General features: G+C 43.9%; 1 protein-coding gene across 7 annotated transcripts in view; it reads left to right on the forward strand.

Moving 5' to 3' along the window:
- znf438 (zinc finger protein 438) overlaps nucleotides 1-23,590 on the forward strand; it is a 48,180-nt gene that overhangs the window by 16,026 nt on the left and 8,564 nt on the right. For 3 of the 7 annotated variants that reach the window (XM_040018738.1, XM_040018737.1, XM_040018734.1), the window contains 3 exons: nucleotides 9,497-9,701; nucleotides 9,806-9,890; nucleotides 13,479-13,569. The gene's annotated coding sequence lies outside the window, so the exon portion shown is untranslated. The remainder of the gene's footprint in view (nucleotides 1-9,496; nucleotides 9,702-9,805; nucleotides 9,891-13,478; nucleotides 13,570-23,590) is intronic. The other 4 variants (XM_040018735.1, XM_040018736.1, XM_040018739.1 and 1 more) reach the window with 3 other exon arrangements.

The following is a 23,590-nucleotide window of genomic DNA, read 5'->3' on the forward strand; positions in this document are numbered from 1 at the left end:
GAAGTTACTGCTTGGTACACTGCTATGTACAGTTTTTCTCCTTCAAACTATTTGTTTCCCGGTCCTGAGGTTTTCCTACTTGAACTGGGACAGAATTGCATATATGTGTTATGTTTCAAAATGTTAAATCTTTATTACTTTGTGAATGTCTTTACTTTTTTCTTGCACCATCAGCAAGTCTGTGATTCCAAGAAAAATATCTTGAGATCTACTGAATACTGTGAATGTACTGTAGGTGTATAAGCAGTTGGATGTAGAATAATTGGGCAAGCAACTGAAAAAAATGGCTAATTTAATAATAATACCCAATAATTACTGGTGATGGCATTATTAATGAGAGGCTTTAATGAGAGTACAGCCATTTTTCACTATGTTCTGACATTTTATGGACACAACAAATGACTGATTCATCTTTAAAAGTAATCAATAATGTTGCTGCTTGGGGCAGATTTCTAGTCTGACCATTAATTGAAATCGCAGCTTGTTAACTGTGAAAATCAAACAAGACAGTGATTGCTTGAAAAACACATTTCTGCTCATAAAGGCATTTAGCTCTCCTCATCCTCACTTTAAGCCCGTAAGTCTCAAACTGTGGGTCAACAAAAATTCAGATTGGATGGTTTTTTAGTATTAATAATTCATAAAAATTGGAAATTGGGGCATGTCAGAAAAAGTTAGAGACCTATTGCTACCAGCCACTAGCAGCTAGATTTCTAGTGATTGTTTGCAGCTTACAAAAGGTTTAAAAGAACAAGTGGGTGGAGCTATAGCATGGGTATGTCTGCTTGAGGTGCCCGTCCATGAGATCTTTAATTCCCAGTAGAGCTTCGATTGCAATCTGAGGGAGTCCAAAATCGTTAGTGCCTGTAAACCCAGATCCAGGTGATGAACACCAGAAAGGATCTGTCAGGCTGACGGAGGGGTCTTATTGGACTTGGTTAGCCTGTGGGACCCTAGAGGTAGCTGACAGATGCTGGGAGAGGTACCAGGTCAGATACCGGAAGGCCCACTCCCCTGGGATTAGTTTAAGACCACGGATCAACACTTTTGTCAGCCTCAAAATGATTCTTGCAAATTGTCAGAGGGGGAAGCAGTGCTCTACTTATACACGATACAGTGGGAATGCTGTTGACCTCAACTGATGCTACGGTCAAGTGATGGAAGAAACACTTTTAAGGATCTCCTCAATCCCACTGTCATGCTTTCCATAATGAAAACAGAGTCTGGGGGTGAGGCCACTGATATAGTTTATAGGGTTGTCACGATACTAGAATTTCAAAGTTGATACGGAGACCCAAGAAAATACTCAAGAAAATACAGCTGGGAGGATTTTGACCAAGTTTAAAAAAAATTTACGTGTTGATTTTCAACTTATTTTCCCAATTATAAGTTAAATTTAACCAAAGAATTCTCTCTATCATGTATTTCCTGAGTTCCTATGGGCACTCGGTCTTGTTTGATGCCACTTGTGGGTCAGAGGACAGTGCAGGAATAGGTCTCTTACTGCAGGTTTTATTGGATGATAAATGCTCTCTGCTCAGGGCACAAAGCAAACCTCTGTTTCCTGAGCTGTCTTGTACAATTTGTGCTGAGCTCAGTGTAGTGCCAGAACATTTCCACTTATGTTTCACCTCGGTCTACACAAGTATATTGTGCTGAAAGATACACCAGGTCAAACCAGTGATGGGGAAGTTGAAGCAGAGCCTATGTTGAGCTTTTTTTAAAATTTTCCAGTGCTTTTCTTGTATTATGTTTGAGCCCCTCATCAGCCTTGTGATCACTGATGTAGGCAGCAGAGATCTGGCTAAGAAGGCACAAGTGAAACTTTTCAGGTCCTTAAAAAGTCCTTCTGTGAAATGGCTTCATTTAGATCGGTGGAAATGAAGTTTACACTTTCAGGTAACAGTATGAATTTGCCACCAAACCTAAATCACTTCCTCTTCTCCTTCCTCTCGGTCTGGAAGGGGTTACTCTCCATGTTTCCTGTCTTAATTCCCAGAGCTCCGGCTACGTTCTGATTGCTTTCTTGATGTTAAACATTCCCAGGCTCTTATAACCCTCTAGCTTGCCTCCTCCATCCAAGAGCCGTCCCAGGTGAACGAGTGGGCGAACCTCCTGTTTTTAAGGATAAAATCTCCCCCTTTTTTTCTTTTCTTTTTTTTCTTCACTCGGGGTTGGAGATACTAGAGGGGACTGGTGGGGCAGGGAGCTGTGCGATGGGAAAGAATTCTTTCCCTGCATACCATTTAGCTGCTGTAAGGCTGTGGGAAAGCATGTTTTCCCAACCATGCTTCATTTGAGGCAGCTTGTTACGAAATAAGTCCAAAAGGTTTCGATTGTACAGCTCATAGAGTCGACTGGTATTTTCTGAACATCACGGTTAACATGTGCTTCTCTTTTAAACTTCATCTCTTTATTCTTCCTTACGCGATTCCTTCCCACTCCCTTTCCCCTGGAGACACCTGATCGACGGCTGAGTTATGTTATCTGGCCTGAGTCAGCGCGGCCTTCGCATCAGTCATAAAACAAAACGGGATCCAGATTGTGCTAACATGCCTGCGTAGAGGCTGCAGTGTAGATGTGACCCAGGAGCAACAGTCCAAGCTGGACTATATTTAGCTCGGCGATGCTCCGGCTAATTGCCCTCCCAGGCCTAATCATTTCCAGGCTCTGCAGCTCACAAATGACTGGAGGGGAGGCCAAACACCCACTAACCTCATGTTAAAGGGATGTCAACATCAATGGGGGATGTCGGAGCGCTCCGCAGACAAGACAGATTAGCACAATATTCTTCCTTCTCATGCGCTATTAAGATGTTCTCTAAGCGGATTGGATTGAAGAGTCCAGCATTACTGTCTGCTGCAGTGTATTAATTGAATCTGTTTTCCTGCCTCTGTATCAGTAATGTGACGACTCTTGGCAGCATCCTCTGAAAGCGACACTGCGAGCCCGTCTTCATTTCATCCTCGCTATTGAGGCCCGCTAAATCCCTCTGCTGCCGCCTCCTACAGCCAGCTTAGCTGCTTCCCCAAATGAGGAATGCGCCGGTGCCCCCGCCCCGCTTGCCTCTCCTCTGCTGCGATGTGGCGTTGGTGGAAAAGTTTACTTTTCTGCGATTTGTTCTCACCACCAGCCCTCTCCCCCGATTCGCGAGTTTCCGTCCTTGTCGAGTTGCGCTGCTTCCTGTGCGGTTCCTGTCCCAGAGACGTGCCCCGTGTTTCACCCGGGCACATGATGGCCTGGGTCAGGGGGGTGAGGGCTCTGTGCTGAGGGAGTGGGAAGATGACACAGTTTGGGTTGCCTCTCGGCCTGGTAATCGGCTCTAAGCTTCCTTCCTGGTCCAATTCCCAACGGCATGCTGGGAGATGGTGGTTTTCCAAGGCTGTCTCCATTATGCACACCTGGAGGTAGACCAGGTAGCGTGCCAGTAATGAAAATGTCACATAATTCAGTGAGCTGTTGATGGAAAGGAGAGGTGACAAAGTCACTGGCAGCACAGGAGTTGGATGCTGTGACCTCGCTGAGCAGCTCTGGGATTTTAGAGTGTATTTCACAGTGATGGTGGTCATCCTCACAGTTTTACAGCTACAACGATGCAAATCATATGACGCTTATAGTGCCTCAGTGTCTTATCTAAGGTGGCCTTATTTATTTTCTGAAATACACTGTTACAGTGGTGAATTCAGAGTTTCAGACAGCTTCTCTATTCTTATCTCTGCCAAGGAGGTTTTTTTGGTAGTTTTTGCTGACATTCTATTCGCAAACAAGTAGCTGGAAAAGTTTCAGATATACTGTGATCAAATTTTGTAGGGGTGTAGAGTGGGGTCATGTTAACAATCCGGTAAAGTCAGGCTTACAATCCACCAAGGCCTTGAAGGTCAACTCAATGATTTGTTGGTTAAAAATGGACTAAAAGCCTAGAAACGTGATTCTTACATGTGCCCTCACATATAGAAAGCCCTGTATAAGAATGCTAAACCTAAAATTGTGTCCTGGACACACAGGGACAAGACCTAAAACAGCTGGTTTCATACAGTGGATGAACTAAGGCCCAGCATGAGATAAATATTAATTAGTTTGAACTGTCGTGCAAAGCTGCTCTTTTAAAGACCAAGAGTAAAATTAGTGAGCATGACTTGCTAAAAGTGAGACTTTGTTTGTTGTTGCCGTGCAGTTTAGTTTTATTATGTTGTTTCCTGGATGCTGTCACAGCTTCCTGGCAGCGCAGGACTATCATCACCTTCGATGAAAGATTTTGGCACGGGAGTCGTCATTGTCCTCCTCCTTATTTTCATCTGCAATAAGAGGTGAACCGCACACGTTCGGTTACGCCATCTTTAGTATTTCATCTGCCTCTAAATCAAACGCACTCACTTCCCTCTGTAGGAGGCGAACACTGAAATGAGCAGCGTGAAATCTGTAAACAAAGCGGCTCATGCCAAAGAGATTTAATGTAGTGATAGTGACAGCTCTGCTAGGATTATCTGGCTGGATGATATTTTTGAAAAACAAAATACTGAGTATGGATTAACCAAGCTTTCAATGCTATTTGTTCCCCACAAAGTCAAACCCACAGAAAGTAAAATGATGGAATATTTCCTTAAATCAAAAAGCAGCAGTGTGATACTTTTCAGGTGACTGGAGCAACGGCGTTGTTAGAATAAAACAACACAACTGTTTTAGTTTTCCATTTGGGCAGAAGAGGGAGAAATCCGAGCTTGGCGCCTCAATGAAAGCTCATATGTGGCCGACTGTAGGCTGGTCTGTCCGAAGTGAGCTCAGAGACAGAAGCGGCGAAGGATGGAGAGCGAGCGAGCGAGCGAGCGAGTGAACTGAGTTTGTCAGCTTTTTAAACCTTGAAATTGATTCTTCTTCTGGGTTCTTTTATTCTAATGACAGGCTAATCCCCCTCTGCTGTTTCCTTCTGTTATAAATAGAGCCTCTTATTTCCCTGCTCCGCCGTGCGCCGCTTCTGAAAATTAGCACTCATGATGAGTCTGCGCTCTCAGCAATCAATTTGCCACAGTAAGTCCTTCCAAAAAGGTTACCTGTGGCAACTGAGCCCCAGTCACGTTAACTTTGAATTTGCCGCTCCTGCCAATTTTGATTCAGCTAATTAAATAAATGGCTCCGTCTGGAGAGTCAGCTGAATGAAATGTCAAAATATTGATGTCGAACGCTGACTTGATTTCAGGGTGCTTGTCATAAGGAGAGGAGGAGCGTGGCTGGTAGAGGGGGGGTGTCAGCCTCAGGGCTACTGTAATCATATTAGTAGAGATCTGCTTATTTATGAGGCTGTAAGTTATTCTTGCTCAGCGTGGGCTATCCATCACAGTTTGGTTGTCTTATTCTGGCCTGCTACAGTCACACAGCTAAGAAGTGTAATAGCAGAGTATGTGATTATCAGATGGAGCTCTGTTATCTAGTCACTCACATCATGACGCTGGGGTAAACTGCTCAGAGTTAGCCCACCAGGCCTCTTTCTGGCCGAAGCAAGGAATGTTTCTTTTTCTCTGCTCACGTTTCCTCCGCCTGCTTCCTTCTGACTTCACCTCTCACCTGCCGCCTCCTGCTCCCGCTAACAGGCTCAGAATGCCTAAAATTAAATACGTCACGCTTCATACAGTGTGTCTGACCGTGTCTAAAAGCAAAAGTGTTTATAGCTGTTCTAAATGTCCAAAGTTGAAAGTGGTGCAGAGAGCATGCCATCATCCTCCAGGCAGCATCCCACTGCCTCCTAAGTCTCTTTCCAAGAGCTCCTGTCTTTTTGTGTGCTTGATGCAGTGAGTCACAGAGATGGAAATAAAGGAGCCGGTGTGCTCTTCAAAAAACAGAAGGCTGTCGGCAGGTCGGACGGCATCTGAACCTTCCTTCCTCCACACCTCTTGCTACGTGGTGTCCGAACATTTCTGCAGCTTTCTGCAGCACTCTCAGCTCGCAGCACTGCACGTGGCTTTCAGTTTTCATGTTTACAACCACGGGCATCACCACAAGTGGCTTCCGTGCGAAGCCGTGTGAAAACGTGTGTCATTATCCCCACAGTTACACAATTATCCCTTATCGCCTCTCCACGACAGCCGCAATGCCACCCCGCCTTCGAGTGCCACCATTTGAGAAAAAAAGGTGCAAAATGTTTCTGTCTGACGGTCAGAGGCACGTCATATAAACTAGTTGTTTTCAAGCACACTTTGAGCCCGAGGGTTCACACTCGTATGCAGCTGTTGGTGGAGTAGCAAAGAGCAGTATAGTGCACACAGTGCCATCCAGATCCTACTGTGCCTGCCAATCAAATACATAAAGTTTATATTTAATTGAAAAGGTTTATGAAATGAAATACTTGGTATGCAGTGAGTCTACATATAGCATTAACTGCCCACAAAAAAAGAAGCTAATTATGATAGAGTAAATTCTTCTCGTATATTATTGGATAGAAGTTTACAGCCTTTAAACTCATGGCTCTGTCACTGCAATTTAAATCTTTTTCAGACATCCCCAGTTTTTACCAGGATGACCCTGCAGGAAACATACCCGTCACAGGACTTCCATAACATGTTGGCGCTATAAACTGGCTCTTTGGGTGACTGTTTCTGTTATTTATTCTCATTTTGTGTTTGTTTTAAGGCACAAGCAGGGGAAAAACCTGTGAGCACAGTCTAGGATCTGAATTTAAACTATAAACCTAACTATGTATTTCAGTTGTAACCAGGTATGCTTTATTTCATCATCTAATGAAGACCAAGAGCTTCCTGTGGACGTTTCAGAATCTACATAGTCTAATTTGTAATAAATGAGATTTGCAGATGATTATTTTCTTTATTTTTTCTGTCACATTTGACAAGACGCACGCATTTGCCGCTTTTGATAACTGGGACCCCCCTGCTGATAATAACTTTTCTATTCTACTATGAACTACATCCAGTGGACCTGGAAAGGAAATGCAAATTCACAGCACCTTATTGAGCACATTTGGGTGTTTGTGTTGGCGACTTGGGCAGGTCTGTGGTGAGTCTGGCATGCTGTGGGGTCTCTGGGTTGCTCTGATAGCGCGTGTTCCTTTGAGGCCCCAGCATGCTGCGGATAACGACACCGGCCTCATCCAGAGTCTGATCTCAGGCCAGCTCGGAAGGAGCCAATATTTCAGGCTGCCAGGACCCGAGCATAATAAAGATACACCCACGGTTGATTGGTTGAGCACATGATCAGACGTGTAACATGGGTTTAGATAGCTGATAGTGCCGGTCCTCACTGCTCTGGTTCTTCGCTGGCACACGACGGCGCCGCCTGGATGCACCTTCAGAGGATGAGCCCACCCTTCTCGTCTCTCCTTGATCTCCTCTCGCTGTGCCTCTCTGTTCTTTCTGTGCCGCTCTTTCCCCCCCGAAACAGTCTTTCTTCTCAGCCTTCTCCCCTCCCAGTCTCTCATCAGATCCACAGGGCCAGATTTTTATCGCTTTTCTGCGAGTCCTGCGAGGGGAACCTTGAGGGTCTCAGTGGGATCAATTTAAAAGGGAAGCACTTGTCTCTCCTCCTCTCCTTGGCCCTCTCGGCTGATTGGGTCCGCTCGCCAGGAACTTGCAGGCTTTTGATCTCAACCACCCCCGTCATCACCCCCACCGCTGCTCAAAGTTTTTGTCAGAGCTTGGCTCTATGGGAGAGGGGGAAAAAAATTTTTGTTCTACTTTCTGAGAAATGCTGGCCCCATCCTCTTTCTCTGCACCTGTGAGAGACCGAGTAACATTTTGTAAACCCACGGGGTGGTACTAACAATCTATGGTTTGACTGACTTCTCTTTGAAGATGTGAGAGTGATCCATCTCTTCAGGTGGAGGTACACCTAAGAGGACCCGTAGTCCTCGAGCAGCTCGCTCAAACAACCTGTGAGAAGTTGCTGGGAGCCGCGATGCATTATTCACAGGGTGTTATAAAGAGAAGGGTACAAGGCGATGCCCGCGAGTGATCCCATGCTGAGCTGCACTGAAGTCGCTCCCCTCTTTGTAGGACATGAAGGAACATTGACCCCACAGCATGGGGACTACCTTTGATTACAATAAACATCCAGGGAGCGCTGTGTCTGGGGTTTATGATAAAAGGGAATTACTTTGTTTGAGCTTGGGTCTTACTTTTAGAATTTCTTATTGTTTTTCTCAAATTTTATTCGATTCAGTTAATGGTGGTGGAGCAAGAAGCAGAAACGTCAGGTTAGGTTACTATACCACTTATGACAGGATAGGTTCTGATTAAGATTTCGATTTGATCAATTCCAGATACGGCTTTTTCAGTCCTTTAAGGAAACGTTCTCTGATTCCCAGTTAAAAGTAAAAAACTGTATCCAAAAAGCTCATTCCAAAACCTGTAATGAAGGCCAGTGTCAGTTATATTAACAGAAATAATGCTCAGATATGTGACAGCAATAATGAAATGTAGCATCATTGTGATATGGTGCTGTTACAGCTGGCTTTTTGTAGTCCTCCATATGATTATGTAAGTTTGTTGTGTAATGTAAGTGGTTTGCTGAGAGAAGGGCAGCGTGAACTCTCAGTGTGTTTTTTGGATAGAAGCCAGGCCTCGTCACCCTCCTCCTCATCCACCTCCTCCTCTGTCTCCTGCCAGGTCACCGAGGGTCAAACCAGAGTTTTTCTTGTCCTACCTCGCTGACCTCTCTCTCCTCTTGGGAAACCTCCAGTTACATCTCAGAATTAAAATTCCTGGTAAATTTAGCCAAACCAGGCCACAAGCCTCTTTTGCACGTTTGTTTTTCCAGGCCGTATCGCACGAGCGTCACCTTATTCCTCGCCAAACTGAGTTTCTCAGCGGCTGAGAAGAAGGACCCGAAAGTTTGAAGCAACGTGGTTTGTGAGCGTATCTCACTGTTCAGCGCCCCTTCTTTCCAGGGCTCTTGGGTCCCTGGGTGATGACATCATCGGCGTACTTGTGCACTAATTGAGGTTTAATGCTAGAGTAAAGCGAGTAGGGCTGTAATTTTCCCGCCCTGGCCTGGAATAGAGACGAAAGCTTTTCATGTGGTCGGGGCTAATTCAGGCTGCAGTGCTGCAGCTGCGGGACACCTCACACTTTTGTCCTCCTCTTTCTGCCTAGAGATTAGAAAAATATGGAAAGTAATATGACGGGCCAGGTTTAGACATACAGCAGAGCTCATATAAGGAGGCACCGCCTCATAGGTAGGTGCATTTAGGTGTAGTTGAGTTGGGGCACACTCGTGTCTAAAAATTGGACTTTTAAATCAAAGTTAAGGTAGTAGGTTTTCCACAACTTTTTAAAATTAGGCTTGGAAGAAACACTGCATCGATGAACTACAGTCACCCCTAATGATAAACAACACAACACCGCATGTTTTATACAGGCTGTCATTACAATCGTATGTACACAAAGCCTAGGTGTAATGGTGTTCATCCTCCCATCTAGGCAAACACAAATACACATGCACACCGACACAAACACAGAACTCAACCTGCTCTTTATCCTATCCGCCATATCAGGGGCTGTATAAACATCAGGTCTGTTTGAAGTAGAAGGCCTTAATCAAGTGTAATCACCTCTTGCTGGTTACGGGGCTGCGAGGGGACGGGCAGAGAAGGAGGGCAAGACCTGCAGAGACACCTGAAAGCAGCAGGATAGACCAGAGCCGGTGTAATGATCCATATGACAGCAACAGATAACTGCTAACACCAAAACAACTATCATGTAAATCTCTTTGCTTTTACGTATTAAGCTTCTAAGCTGTAATGTCTGTGGACATAAATGAGAAATGTTTAAATCTTGACTTGTGCTGCTTTTCTTTCCTCTAGGTGGCGCACGTTGGTGGCATGTATAGAACTGGTTGGATAATCCCCCCCTTCTGCAACCTGCAAATTTAAGCGTGCAAGAAAATTTGTAAGTTCCAAAAGACTTTGATCACGTAGAGCAAACCACTCCTTAACATATTGTTTCGTGGGTGACAGCGGTTGATTTCACAGTAAGAAGCTTCTGCATTTTTATTTCAAGGAAAAGTTGTTCAGACTTATTGCATATTTGAACTAGAACTTCAACACAACACAGAGTTTGACATTGAAATTTCTTCTATTTATCAAAAAGTTGGCAAAATTTTTCACCTTCTCACCAAGGTTCATGTCGATGGCTCGTACCTCTGTCCGGCCTCGTGCAGGTCTACAGTCCTGTCATGTCCTTTGTCAGCTCTTTGGTCTTGCCCATGGTGGCTGGAATGGAAGAATTTTTTTCTGTGGACAGGTGTGGTTTATACCCAAAGTTCAGATCAGATCTATTTGTAAGTGGTTGATTGGTTGATTGACTGTATAGACTAAGAACCTTCATAGTGTAGTGGTTTATACATTTGTCTAATGAGCAAGAAATCCACGCTTCAATTCCCGATGCTACTCCTTGAGGGGCGGTGACCCCCATCAGAGATCAGTCGCTGCTGAAGTGGCTCTACTAAAGCATGTGGACTGGAACGAGCAAGAGACCGACCCACTAACCTACCCACCTGCTGAACAACAGTCACCACAGTAGGCTGTATACACGGACAGACAAAGAGTTTATTGCATGATTTTGTCGGCCTGTTTTCTGATACATCGGTATTGGCATTTATATCAGACAAGAAAGGTAAAGAAGAGATGGGAGGAACCACGCTGTGAGGGTTGTGTAGTAGGTCCATCATGACCAACACCCAGGTGATCCAAGCAGAGTCGGGCAGAGTGTAAATGAGTAATCTGTGACTTGTTGTGACAAGATTATTTTTAAACTGCAGCTTCATTTTATCTTAATTTCAAGATTAGTCGAAATGTGAAGATTACAGTTGTCGTCTGCTGAACGTGGTCCTAATACTCCTCCACAGACTATTTAGATTTCAAAACAACTTTGTTTAACTTCTTGTCTCCCTGATAAGAGAGCAAAAGCATCTCGTTTTCATTCAGTCATCCAAACACTCGAGTGAGAACTTCTCCACGATAAATCAGAAATGATGCACAGCAGTGCACCAACACTTCAACAGAAGCTTTTTGGCATGCGGAAGCTGAGCGGCCAGCCCTCGTATGGAGCACTTTTCTCAAGTGAGAATGGAAATAAGCAGTAGATGTCATTGCACATAGCATATCGGTGCCTCTGTAATGTACAATGGCCCCGAGGTGCGATTTAGAAATGAAAGAATGTTTTGTGATTAACTCTCGGCACAGGCACACACACATACACACACTGATTCCATTGTACCAGTCGGGTCTAACTGGCCTACGCCTGCGCCAAAGCCTGTTAACTCCAATCCAGAGCGTAGAGGCTGGTAATGAGCACTGTCAGAGCTGACATAACAACCTCCCGCTCTGGGCCTGAACGCTGGAGTCAGAGAGAGAGAGAGAGAGAGTGAGTGTGTCGGTCTGCGCCGGGCTGATCCTGATTCAGCTGCAGACTGACGGTCAGACCTCACCAGTCTAGTGTAATGTGTGCTAATAAAAAACCCCGTCTCCTTTAAATTCAGACTTTCTTTTCTACAAACTGTGACACATGGTGTGAGGTTAGACTTAAATGGCGTTAAAACTCAGACTTAAAGTATGAAAGACTTTACTTTTAATTCCCCCATACCTGGAAAGAATTACACTCTGCTTTGAAGCTTATTACTTAAGCTTTTAGACCACCTAATCAGAAGGAATTAACTGTTCTTTGAGTGCAGCTGACTTTGAGTTGAAAATAAAGGGTCAGTGTGATATTTATATTCTAAAATATATATGAAGAAAATGCTAAAGATGCTTATTGTGTGCTTTACTCCAGCTTGCATAAACGTTTTCTCAGACGTGCCGTGAGTGCACTCTTGAGATATGAGGTGTTCTGTACTGTCGCGTATTTGTCCTCAAGGTTAGCATCCCGGCTCATTAGAATCAGCTTGTTTAGAGCGGATGACTCGCTGTGTTGTCTGATTCGAGTTGAGGCAGCAAGAAAACAAATGCAGCCCTCACGTTCCAGCATCGCGTGTCCCGGCCTCCTATTTCTCAATAATTTATCCAGACAACTAGAATGATTATTATATGAATATGCACTAAAAATTCCATTCTTGTGCTCTTTCTCTCCAAGTTTGTGCATGTCAGTGTGTAGAGAGTGCGAGCGAACACGGAGCTGTGTGTATGCAGCACTTTTCCGCCTGAAACAAAGGAGGTGTCAGAGCGAATTAGCCCCCCTACAACTGAACGCCCAGAGAGCTTAGAGATGCACCACAGGTTCTGCTGAGTCGCACATGAGCCGCGGTGTCTGCTCCCCTCCTCCTCCTTTTGCCCCACCCCTGCCCCATTCCCCCCCCTCCGACTCCTGAGTTGCTCTAACAAGGTTGTTGGAGGAGGATAAGGCGTGTTAAATGAATAATTTACACAGAAGAGCGCTCCTTATTTATTTAATACGGCTGGATCTGACTGAGTGGGCAGCCTGCGTCCCCAACTGCTGAGACACTGTTGGCTAAACGAGCACTCGCTCAGCTTAATGGAGGGTCAAAGCGACAGGCGTTTAGAGCGAGCGAGGGGTTGCAAGAGAGAATTTGTTGATATAGTGTGTGTGCGCGCAAACTTCTGAAACAGGCCATGCAGAGCCATGCTAGGGTGTAAACCTTGTCACTCCTGTACAGTCTGTTATCACACCAGTTTGCTCTTTAAATTTCTGATCAGCTACCACAATATTTCTCCAGATAATTAATGGAATACATTTATGCTTTTTCAACATTAAATTAAATTCAATGGGATTTTAAATATTTCATGTATTTTTTTTTAGTAGTTAAAATAAGTTAAAGTAATTAAAATAATTGCAATTTATAGATTAATTTTATTCAAGGTATTCTCACTAATTATTTTTATTGTCTAGATATAATAACTTTATTTTTTACACCATAATCACAGATTAGAAACAAGAAGGGTGATTGTTGTGTTTGTTTTAATGCTAATTAAAATATTTTAAAGCTAAGACACTTTCAACCCTGCTAGTTAGCTTGCCAGTTAGATAGCATATTTAGAGTTATTGAGGCTATTGAGTCTCTCTAGCTAACTAGCTAGCTAGTTAAATTTGGCTACTATAACAAAAAAAGTCAGCTTTTTGCTCCTCACATACTGGTACTACAGCAAAACTGAATTAGCTGTCTGCTAAGATGGGTTCTTTATTTTTGATGCAGAGTAATAATACAGTTTTGACCTTGCTAGTTAGCTTCACAGTTAGCATATTCTGAACTACTGTGTTATTAGGTGGGGTAATTATTATTATTAATTGTTGATTGGCTTATTTTTCTCATTTTATTTTATTTTTTTAAATAATTCTTTAAACTTTATTCTTTATTTCCTGTTATTTTTTTTATTTATTTTTTTTATCCCACATTATAATTTTGATCCCTTTGGGACTCCATAATCCACCACATCTGTGTCAGCATTTACCAAAATTTTGTGATTGCTTTGACTTTGTCTATTTGGGAAAAAAATGAGTGAAAGGGTTGATGTGTCTTCACAGGAGGAGTGCGGAGACTGGGGGGGAGGGGACCACAACCTGGGCATCAACCAGAAAGTGAGCAGCTGAAAAGGAAGGAAAGATCATCCAATCGGTAAACACCTCAGGTCTACGTCAGTTGTTTTAAGATAAACTTTATTGACCCCATGCAGAGACATTGAAGTGCTACACCAGCACACAGCAAAACATTGTACCTGCTGCTTTCAGCCGATGACTTAAAAACACTAAGAAGTTAAGGAAAGTTTGAATTAAAAATTGGACTAGAGAATGAAATTATGTGATGGCTGTAGAGAGCAGGGTTTACTGTCATTATGTTAGGATTTTAAAACATTTTAGAGATATCAGAAAATGTCAGTCGTGTTCCATAATTAAAGATCGGCTCTCATTCTAGTAGCAGAGATGGATTAATCAGGGTATGGCAAAAATCCCTGAAAGACCTGGGTAGCTCTGGGTTTCCTCCTCCTCATCTTCCTGTGGACAGAGACGGTCTCACTCAGCAGAAGCATCACAGCACCACAGTTCTTGTGTGTGTGTGTGTGTGTGTGTGTGTGTGTGTGTGTGTGTGTGTGTGTGTGTGTGTGTGTCCATCCCAGGGGAATGAAATCCCCCAGCTCACACTGACCTCATTATAAAAATAGCTCGTCCATCCAGCCATCACATATCCCACATTTCCCCTCTCTTCCTCGGCCTCTTAGATACGTGGCAGTCCTCCCTACCTTCCTCTTTCTCATCTCTTCATCAGTGTTTGAGGTGGACTTAACGTGAGATTAAAAGCTTATGCAAGTCCGTGTAACGCCAAGGTTTCCTTCCCCTGTCATTAGTGATGTGTCCCTAATCTGGGGATGTCTTTTAATCATGCAACATCTCAGAGCAACATTAAAGATTGCGTATTACATAATCAGTTAACGCTGCTTCTTGGTAGGGTAGAGATTCCAAGCTGTTTCGACGTTTTTCCACAGACTTCCTGTCTTTTCTTTTACCTGGTCCACCGCCTGCCAGAAGAGAGGAATCCCTCCCACTGGAGTGAGCAGCGTCTGGTTAATTTAACAGCAGCATCAGTGATTATTACAGTCCGAGTTCGCCTTTGATCCTGCCAGACAGCATTTGTCTTAGTTGGGTTTTATAATCCAACAGAGACTCCTTAGCAGATGCTCGATTTATGGACTGTGAACAAAGACTGAGATAGACAGACAATTTCTGAAGACATCATACATGGAGATAAAGGCGATTTGACCATTCCTGCTGAGGTTTAGTAAAGCTCACAGTTAAACACAGTCACCAGTGGGAGATGTTTGTTCGAGCACAGCACTGTCAGCCACTGAGCCACTCTGCTGGAGCAGCTTAGGCTACTGCAGGAATAATAATTAGAGTGCAAATGATTACAAATCACTTTGTTCTACAGTTTGTTATTTTTTTTTTTAGAAACAGAGTTATAGTGTACTTAAACATTGCAAAATTACTGTTTCTCAGGAAACTAATTTCTGGTGCATTTAACACTTAAAGAGTGTGTGTAATAAAGAAATCAAACACTTTAACAAACTTAGGAAATATGAACCTTATCTAGTAAGTCTTTTGTCACAAAGTCTGTCACTTTGAATCTGAATGCTAAGCTTTAAAACACACAATCATAGGCCGCAGAATGAAATCTGAGCTGATGTTCGAGCGCAGTAGCTTTTTGCAGACAGAAAGATCTTCTTTTCTCCTCGTGGATCTCTGCCTGCTTTGAGTTTCGAGTAGTGTTGATAAAATAATGATTTTCCTTTTGAATTTTTAAAAACGCCTCATTCTGAGTATTTTGAAATCATTTCAGGTTTCAATTTTACATTAACTGTACGCCCATACATTCACGCTTTCTACACGCACACACACATTATCCACACAGCCTGAGTACAGAGGAGGAAATGGTTTATCTCAGAGGCTTTAAAAAAATGCGAAACCTTGACAAGTTCATGAAATGTCCATAAGAAAGTACAAAAACATTTTTATATCCCAGTTTTTTTATTCCATGCTATCAGAAATTCTGGAATAGTGTCTCCACAGAACATGATCCGTAATGTTCTTGCAGGGGAGGGTGCTGCTGCCGATGATTGTGATTGATTAAGCAAACACGCTGTCATTTCATAACAAAAGCACCCACAGCAAACACAAAGCCCAGTGTCTGGCACAAGCTCTGATAGCACACAAACAATTATCACATGCAGCGGAGCAATCTGAAAAATGACTGTGTGGGTTGCTGTATGCAGTTATGTGCCAACATAACAAGCATTAGGCTGATTAGAATTCCGACATCAAACTTCCTATAGAGTAAAGTTACCTCAGTTTTTTCCCCCTGCCTGTGTAGAAATGGACTGCAAAGGCTGCTTTGGCTTCTCAGTCTGTTGGACATCAAATCTTGGGCACCTCCGTCACAATTGCTGTTAGCAAAATCATGAACCTTTCTGTAAGAAGGAACTTTGAGTGGGAGTAAAGCTACTGACCAGAACTCAGATTCACCCATTGATCTGTCTCACCTTGGATTAGACGGTTTCATACAAAACAATAGTCACAAGTCAGCAATGCACATACTGTGTTTTAAAGGTCACTTAGAGATTTATTTAAGATCAGGTCCTTTTTATAAATGGTTCCATTTGGTTTCTGTTATATGCTAGTAGTTACTGTACGTAAAATAATATAATAGAAGTTTAAATTTTAAAGGATGCAGGTCAATTTGTTAGCTTTAATGTGGATAAAAAAAATGAATTATCAGCCAAACAAAGAGGATAAACTGGAATTATTAGCATAAAGTGTGTTTGGCTAGCTAAAAGTATAAATGGTTACATTTGCCAGCTAAGCATCAAATAGTGGACCTGGCTAACAAGATGAATGGATGAATTGTTACAACTTCTGGCTGCAAATGATGCAAAGGTGTGCCGCAAATGGTCCCTACAGACAAAGATTACTTGTTATATGTAGCAGTAACTAAAAGACAGTTTCTTTATTTATTCCTAATTTGTAACTGTAAATGGAAAGCGGACAGTAGGCTGGATCCAGTTTATAATGAGCACATTTGAAAGTCACAGTTGTTGTTAGTAACAGCGTTCCTGAGCCCATGTGACGTGTTTGTTGAATCCCAAAGGTTGGGATGCAATGTTTTAAGTGATGAATGAGGTACATTCATCACTTGTGTGAGTGTACTTGTTTGCATTTACCTCTCCTTTGTAACATTACCTTCTTACCTACACATCCTGCAGCTTACCCCCCCTCCCCCCACCAGAAAGACCATTCAACGTTAAATATGGAAAAGCTGCCTCACATTGACCTGTTTTTGTTTTAACTGTTGGATTCATCTGCATTTCTTTTGATCTCACACTGGGTCTCTAGGAGCAGGCGTCATTAAGAAGGTTCACACAACATTTTTTCTTCCTCTCAACATGGCCAAAGCTCCAGTATGTGAACCCTTCTCTGGCAGCGCCCTTTACTCCCCTGCAAGCCCCTTAAAGTCCTCTGCTTTGCTACGCTCCCTTTGCTTCAGTGCTTCAGTTAGGTTGAAAGCCAAAACCATTCTTGTCTGTCCTTCACCGCTAATCTGACGTGTTCGTGTGTTGTGTTGCCCTTGGGGTGGGTTACCTCCACCTCCACCCCCTCCATCTCATCTCTTCTTCTCCCCACCTTGCTGTTTATCCATCTCTGGGCTCTTCGCGTCCCTGAACCTGCTCTAATTAGCATCCCACACAACACTGTTTATTTACTCAGGTACTGGCAGAAGGGGAGGGAGGTGCGAATGAAAGGGAGAGTTGGAAAAAGGAAGGATGAGGCAGAGAAAGCTGGGAAGTGAGGGAGGGAAAGAGAGGGCTAGGAAACAGGAAGAGAGGGAGAAATGATTCAGAGAATCAAAGAGCTCTGAGACTCTCTCATACCGGATGCATGGTGTAATGATGGTTAGAGAGACGTGATGCAGAAAGTCAAAAGTGAGAGACAGAAATCTTTCCCGCCTCTCCACGCCTCCTCTCTGCCATTTCCAGTGTTTCATCTGAGATGCAGAGTGCCTAAAATTAGCAAGCTGGCAGCTTCCTTCCTTCCTCCCTTCCAGGGCCCCATTAAAGTTCTCCCATTGCGTCGAGTGATCATTAAGGTGGGTCTGGGAGTGCAGGTGTTTTCTTAGCACCCCAGTCAAGGCTGCAGTGGCATCACTTTTCTTCATCGGGGCCAGCGTGAGCAAAAACTCTGTGCAGTCTTCATTTGCGGGAGTGTTTGAGCTTTCTCCTTGTGAGTAATGAACATCGCTCAGTCTGTCAGCAAGGATGGAGGAGCATATTAATAAACAATGGACAAAGGAGCAGCAGAGAATAGATAGAAGTGGACAGGCCTTGTTGTTTGAACATCTATGTGTTTGACAATCAGGCGGTTGTACAAATCTTGCGCTCAGTGTCTTGTTCTTTGGTCATGTTACCCTACCCCTTAATGCTCTGTGTCGTGCACCGTTATCCAGCCGCCAGTGAATATCTGTGAGATGTCAGGGCTCAGATTGCTGCTTAAATGGACTGGATTGTACATAATCTCACAAGATGGGTAGTCTTTCCTTTTAAAAAGAATTAGATAAAAAAAGAAAGCTCAAAGTTCAAAGCCTTCATGCTTTAACAAGTCTTTGCAGTGTGCCAGGCACTGGGTATGATTGTGGTGTTGCGAGGTCACCAGGTGAAGGTTAAAGGATTTGACACCCACTTCGCTGGACGTCTGTTTTTGCTTGTACCCGATTCACTGTAAACCTACTTGACTGTGCAGCTTAGCGATTTTGAAATTTCAAACACTGCGGCCTCAGTTGCACCAGTTCCAGCTGGCTCTTTGTTGCATGACTAAAGCCGCTTTCACGCTACATCCCTGAACTTTTATTGGACTTACCCAACAGAGGTGCATGTGGCAACACAAATGTTACACTGGACACTAAACAGTCTTTAACCAGCCGTCTCCTTAGTACAAAGACTGCGAGAATAGTTCAGCTTCGTGCACTTACCTGAGGATGCATTCAATGTATAGAGGGTTTTTTTTAACCACTTTTCAAATCTTTTTTTCTTGAATGTTGCAGGTCAAATTTCTGGTGTCACAGAACAACAGTTTATGTAATTTCTATTTCAAACTAGACGACTCAGAGTAAGCAAAAGAGAGATCTGATGCCACAGCAGCCACCTAGGCGACCTTCTAGTACAGGGTGGGCCATTTATATGGATACACCATAATAACATGGGAATGGTTGGTTGGTAAAGTCCTGTTTGTGGCACATTAGTATATGTGAGGGGGCAAACTCCTCAAGATGGGTGGTGACCATGGTGGCCATTTAGAAGTCGGCCATCTTGGATACAACTTTTGTTTTTTTCAATAGGAAGAGGGCCATGTGACACATCAAACTTATTGGTAATGTCACAAGAAAAACAATGATGTGCTTGCTTTCAACATAACTTTATTCTTTCATGAGTTATTTACAAGTTTCTGACCACTTATAAAATGTGTTCAATGTGCTGCCCATTGTGTTGGATTGTCAATGAAACCCTCTTCTCCCACTCTTCACACACTGATAGCAACACCGCAGGAGAAATGCCAGCACAGACATCCAGTATCCGTGGTTTCAGGACTACTTGCACATCTTGTATCTTCACACCATAGACAATTGCCTTCAGATGACCCCAAAGATAAAAGTCTAAGGGGGTCAGATCGGGAGACCTTGGGGGCCATTCAACTGGCCCACGACGACCAATCCACTTTCCAGGAAACTGTTCATCTAGGAATGCTCGGACCTGGCACCCATAATGTGGTGGTGCACCATCTTGCTGGAAAAACTCAGGGAACGTGCCAGCTTCAGTGCATAAAGAGGGAAACACATCATCATGTAGCAATTTCAGATATCTAGTGGCCTTGAGGTTTCCATTGATGAATGGACCCACTATCGTTGTACCCCATATACCACACCAAACCCTCACTTTTGTTGTTCCAACAGTCTTGGAGGGATCCATCCAATGTGGGTTCGCATCAGACCAATAGCGGTGGTTTTGTTTGTTTCACCATTCACATAAAAGTTTGCCTCATCACTGAACAAAATCTTCTGCGTGAACTGAGGGTCCTGTTCCAATTTTTGTTTTGCCCATTCTGCAAATTCAGTGCGCCGATCTGGGTCATCCTCGCTGAGATGCTGCAGTAGCTGGAGTTTGTAAGGGTGCCATTTGTGAGTAGCTAATATCTGCCGAAGGGATGTTCAACTAATGCCACTCTCCAGTGACATGCGGCGAGTGGCGCTGTGGGCTCTTGCTGAATGAAGCTAGGACAGCCACTGATGTTTCTTCATTAGTGACAGTTTTCTTGCGTCCACATTTTGGCAAATCCAACACTGAACCAGTTTCACGAAACTTAGCAAGCAGTTTGCTAACTGTAGCATGGGAGATGGGTGGTCTCGTAGGGTGTCTTGCATTGAAATCTGCTGCAATGACCCGGTTACTGCGTTCACCAGATATCAACACAATTTCGATCCGCTCCTCACGTGTTAACCTCTTCGACATGTCAATGGCTGTGAACACAGAGAAACTTGTAAATAACTCATGAAAGAATGAAGTTACGTTGAAACCAAGCACATCATTGTTTTTCTTGTGACATTACCAATAAGTTTGATGTGTCACATGGCCCTCTTCCTATTGAAAAAACAAAAGTTGTATCCAAGATGGCCGACTTCTAAATGGCCACCATGGTCACCACCCATCTTGAGGAGTTTGCCCCCTCACATATACTAATGTGCCACAAACAGGACTTTACCAACCAACCATTCCCATGTTATTATGGTGTATCCATATAAATGGCCCACCCTGTATACTTGTTGGAGATTGGTGTCCACAGTGGGGCTTGCCAAATCCTGGTTTGCTTCCTTACTGGTGAAGGCAGCTTCTGCTGCTGTACATCTACGAGTATCAATACTTTTATGTGTTTAACCTACTGTACCTGTGCCTACTACCAGGTAAACAAAGCTAAGAGATCTTGTCAATGACGGTTCTTCTTTGTGGATTTCAGTGCAAATAGTGCAGTTATGTAGTTATGCAGCACTGTGAAGCACTATGGTCAACACTGTTGTTTTAATATGTGCTATATAAATAAATTTTGATTTGATTTTGATTTGATGTACAGTCTTGGATGGCAGTTTCTTAACTAAAATGGTCCCAAGTGGCTGTCCTGTAACACGTCTTGTCATCTCTGACAGCTCTCATCCCTCTCTTCTTTCCTTTTCTCCTCCAGCTCCCCTCTGCTTTTCCACCACTGTTTAGTGCTGTTTGACCTGCTCAGAAGGGCCCAAATGTCACAGCAGAGGGAAAGGTCAGGTAAAGGTTTTAGTGCTGAGCAAAGTCTGGATGGCTAACACAGCGCTGGATGCCCGAGGGCGTCGAGGCGGGGGAGGAGGGCCACGTTAACACTTCCGACCTTGAATACACACACACCTAGCTCTACACAGTTACGTGCACTTTGACACACTGCTGTCACCTCGCATCCGTGTCGACGTCACTCAGCTCAGAGCCGGGAGCCACATCAGCTGCGTGCAACGTGGCCGCGTCTGTTTATGTGTGCTCGTACGCTCATTTGGGTCATCTGCAAGCACGGATGATTGAGGACGCTATGGCTTCCCGGGGAATGACGCATGGCCTCGCTGTGGACATCGGGTCACAGGTCGCTGGCTGTCGGGGGTTTACAGGATCCTGCTTTTAAAGGGCAGGACCTCCATTTTTTTACTGACCACTTTGGAATCCTTTTGAATAGAAAATTATTTGGATTCATATAAAAAGGACGAGTGCGTACACTTCCTTATTTTGCAAGTGAATGAAAGCAAAACACCCAGAGTCTGAGTTCAGTGTGTTCTGTACGGTGAATGGCAGATCAGTGATGGGATTTCTTTATTGATTAATCTACATCCACATGCAGGGCAGAGCAGCCGGATCCTAATTGGAATGGATTTCTCTCTTGCATTGATTTGCTCAGGTGACAGTGGATGACATATGTGTGTGTGCGTGCGCTGAATACCATATGGTGTTCTGATGTTCTGTCTTACAACAGCTTTCGCTGTTTGTTGTCCGGTGAAGAGGTGAAAAGGAGCAGCTGGATGTTGGCAGCGTGTGCGCCTCTTCTTTGGCTCTCTCATTCAGCAGCACTCTGAGATAAAGCAAGAACACTGACTTCATTACCCCATGACTGCTTTCATGCTTTCACCCACACACACAAGCTGGTGCGCAAAAATGAGTAGTTAGCATGCATGCAGGCAGAAGCAATGGAGCACAGATAACTTTACACAGGAGGGAATGATGTCATTTCCTCTTGGATGCATTTTTTTTTTTTTTTTTTTATGTTTTTGCATCTTAACAAAGGCAAGAAAGGTTTATCTTTTTAACTAACTCTCTCACATTTACTTATCCCACACATAATGTGTGTGTGTGTGCGTGCAAGAGAGAGGGGGCTGCTGAGAGATGGCCGCTGGACATGGCTTCTCACAGCCGACTGGCCCCGACCCCCCATGATCTGCTCTCTTATCTAGTCCAGATCCTGGCCTTTCATCTGGGCTAAAACCTGGGGGAGCTTGGCCTCTGCTGTTTTTTAAGTCTTCTCTCTCTCTCTCTCTCTCTCTCTCTCTCTCTCACACACTCACACACACACACACACACACACACACACACACACACACACACACACACACACACACACGCGCAGTCTCATTCCAGACCCCCTCCATCTCCAGACTCTATCTGTGAGTCCCAGATGAGCATTGCTCTCACCTACAAGAAGAGATAACAAACCTCACACTCCTCTGCTCTCCTTTCCCCAAAATACTTCAGATTTGATTTCTTCAAAACTCACTGTGAGGGGAAAAAAAAGAAATTACCTCCCCTTTCTCCCTTTCTTATTGTCTGCTTCGTTTTCATGTGAGAATTGGGTTTTTTTTAATGTTTTTTTTTTCTTTTTTCGAGATGTGGTTGTTGTTATGTTTGGGTCCTTGCCACCGCCTTCATAGATAGGAAGAAAAATGCTGCACTCTGCAGTTTAAACAGTAGTTGTTTGGCTAAAAGCGAGACAAAGCAGAATCACAGAACGCATCGGGGATGCTCCCCAAACACGGTGCTCTTCATGTTTTGACACTGAACAAAGTGGCGCTTTCAGCTCTCACTAAATTGCATTACTGCCTAACAATAGGTGGGTTGTTTTGGCTGGTCGGCCAGTCGGTCTTGGCTGGACCAGATCTTCATGTGACCAACGTTCAGCTGTGAGAGCGTGAGCTAACGTTTTTGTGTGTGTGAGTAAAGCGTCTGCAGTTCATACCATGTCATTCCATTCCAGGTGGATGCCTGGCCCGTCCCCACTCTGCCCTGCTGCTCACCCCTGACCTGTTTCCAGCATAAACACCAGATCCTCACCTCTCACCCCTCTGGCTTTACCTGATAATCTGTCTCTGTGGAGCAACCCCCCTCTTTCTCACACACACACTATCGTTTTTCTTCTTTCTTCCTTAGTTTCTTACATTCTCTCCAGAAACCAGATTTCTGCATCACCCTAGCAGTGACCTCTGACCCCAGTCAGATCGGAGCAGTTGGCGTTTTGAATCCAGCAGCAGTTTGAGTAGCATCAGTGACCTGCTTGCACATTTGTCTCTTAGCCTTGTTGTGTTATGCCCCCTCGAGTCAAAGCTGCGTAACAGTTAAGGTGAATGGGGTTCGCATTCGAAGACATTTTTCTTTACGGGAGCATGTCGGCCATCAGTGTGTGGATGAGTTATTTTGGAAAGTGTTCACAGGCCCTTCACGTTTTATGAATTAAATGCACTTCTTGCTTATTTTTCTGCACACAATAAATCACATTTACAAAGCAAAGACTTCTTTGTAATTACTGTGAATTTTATTTAATGAGCAATCTTTGTCACGGCACACTAATCTGAGCTTTACTGAGGTGAGTCTGGTTTACATTGATGCTAGCTTAGGTCACACGATTAGCAGGCGAACATGGCGCAAAGGTGAAATGGAGCGACCGATCCAAAGCCCTCTGCTGTGCATCTTCCACGACTTTCCTGTCCACTCTCCACTGTCTATAAAAATGAAAGGCCCAAAAAAATAACACATTCAAAAATA

Source organism: Simochromis diagramma, unplaced genomic scaffold, assembly GCF_900408965.1.
Source record: "Simochromis diagramma unplaced genomic scaffold, fSimDia1.1 OVJJ01000717.1, whole genome shotgun sequence".
Classification (NCBI taxonomy): Eukaryota; Metazoa; Chordata; class Actinopteri; order Cichliformes; family Cichlidae; genus Simochromis; species Simochromis diagramma.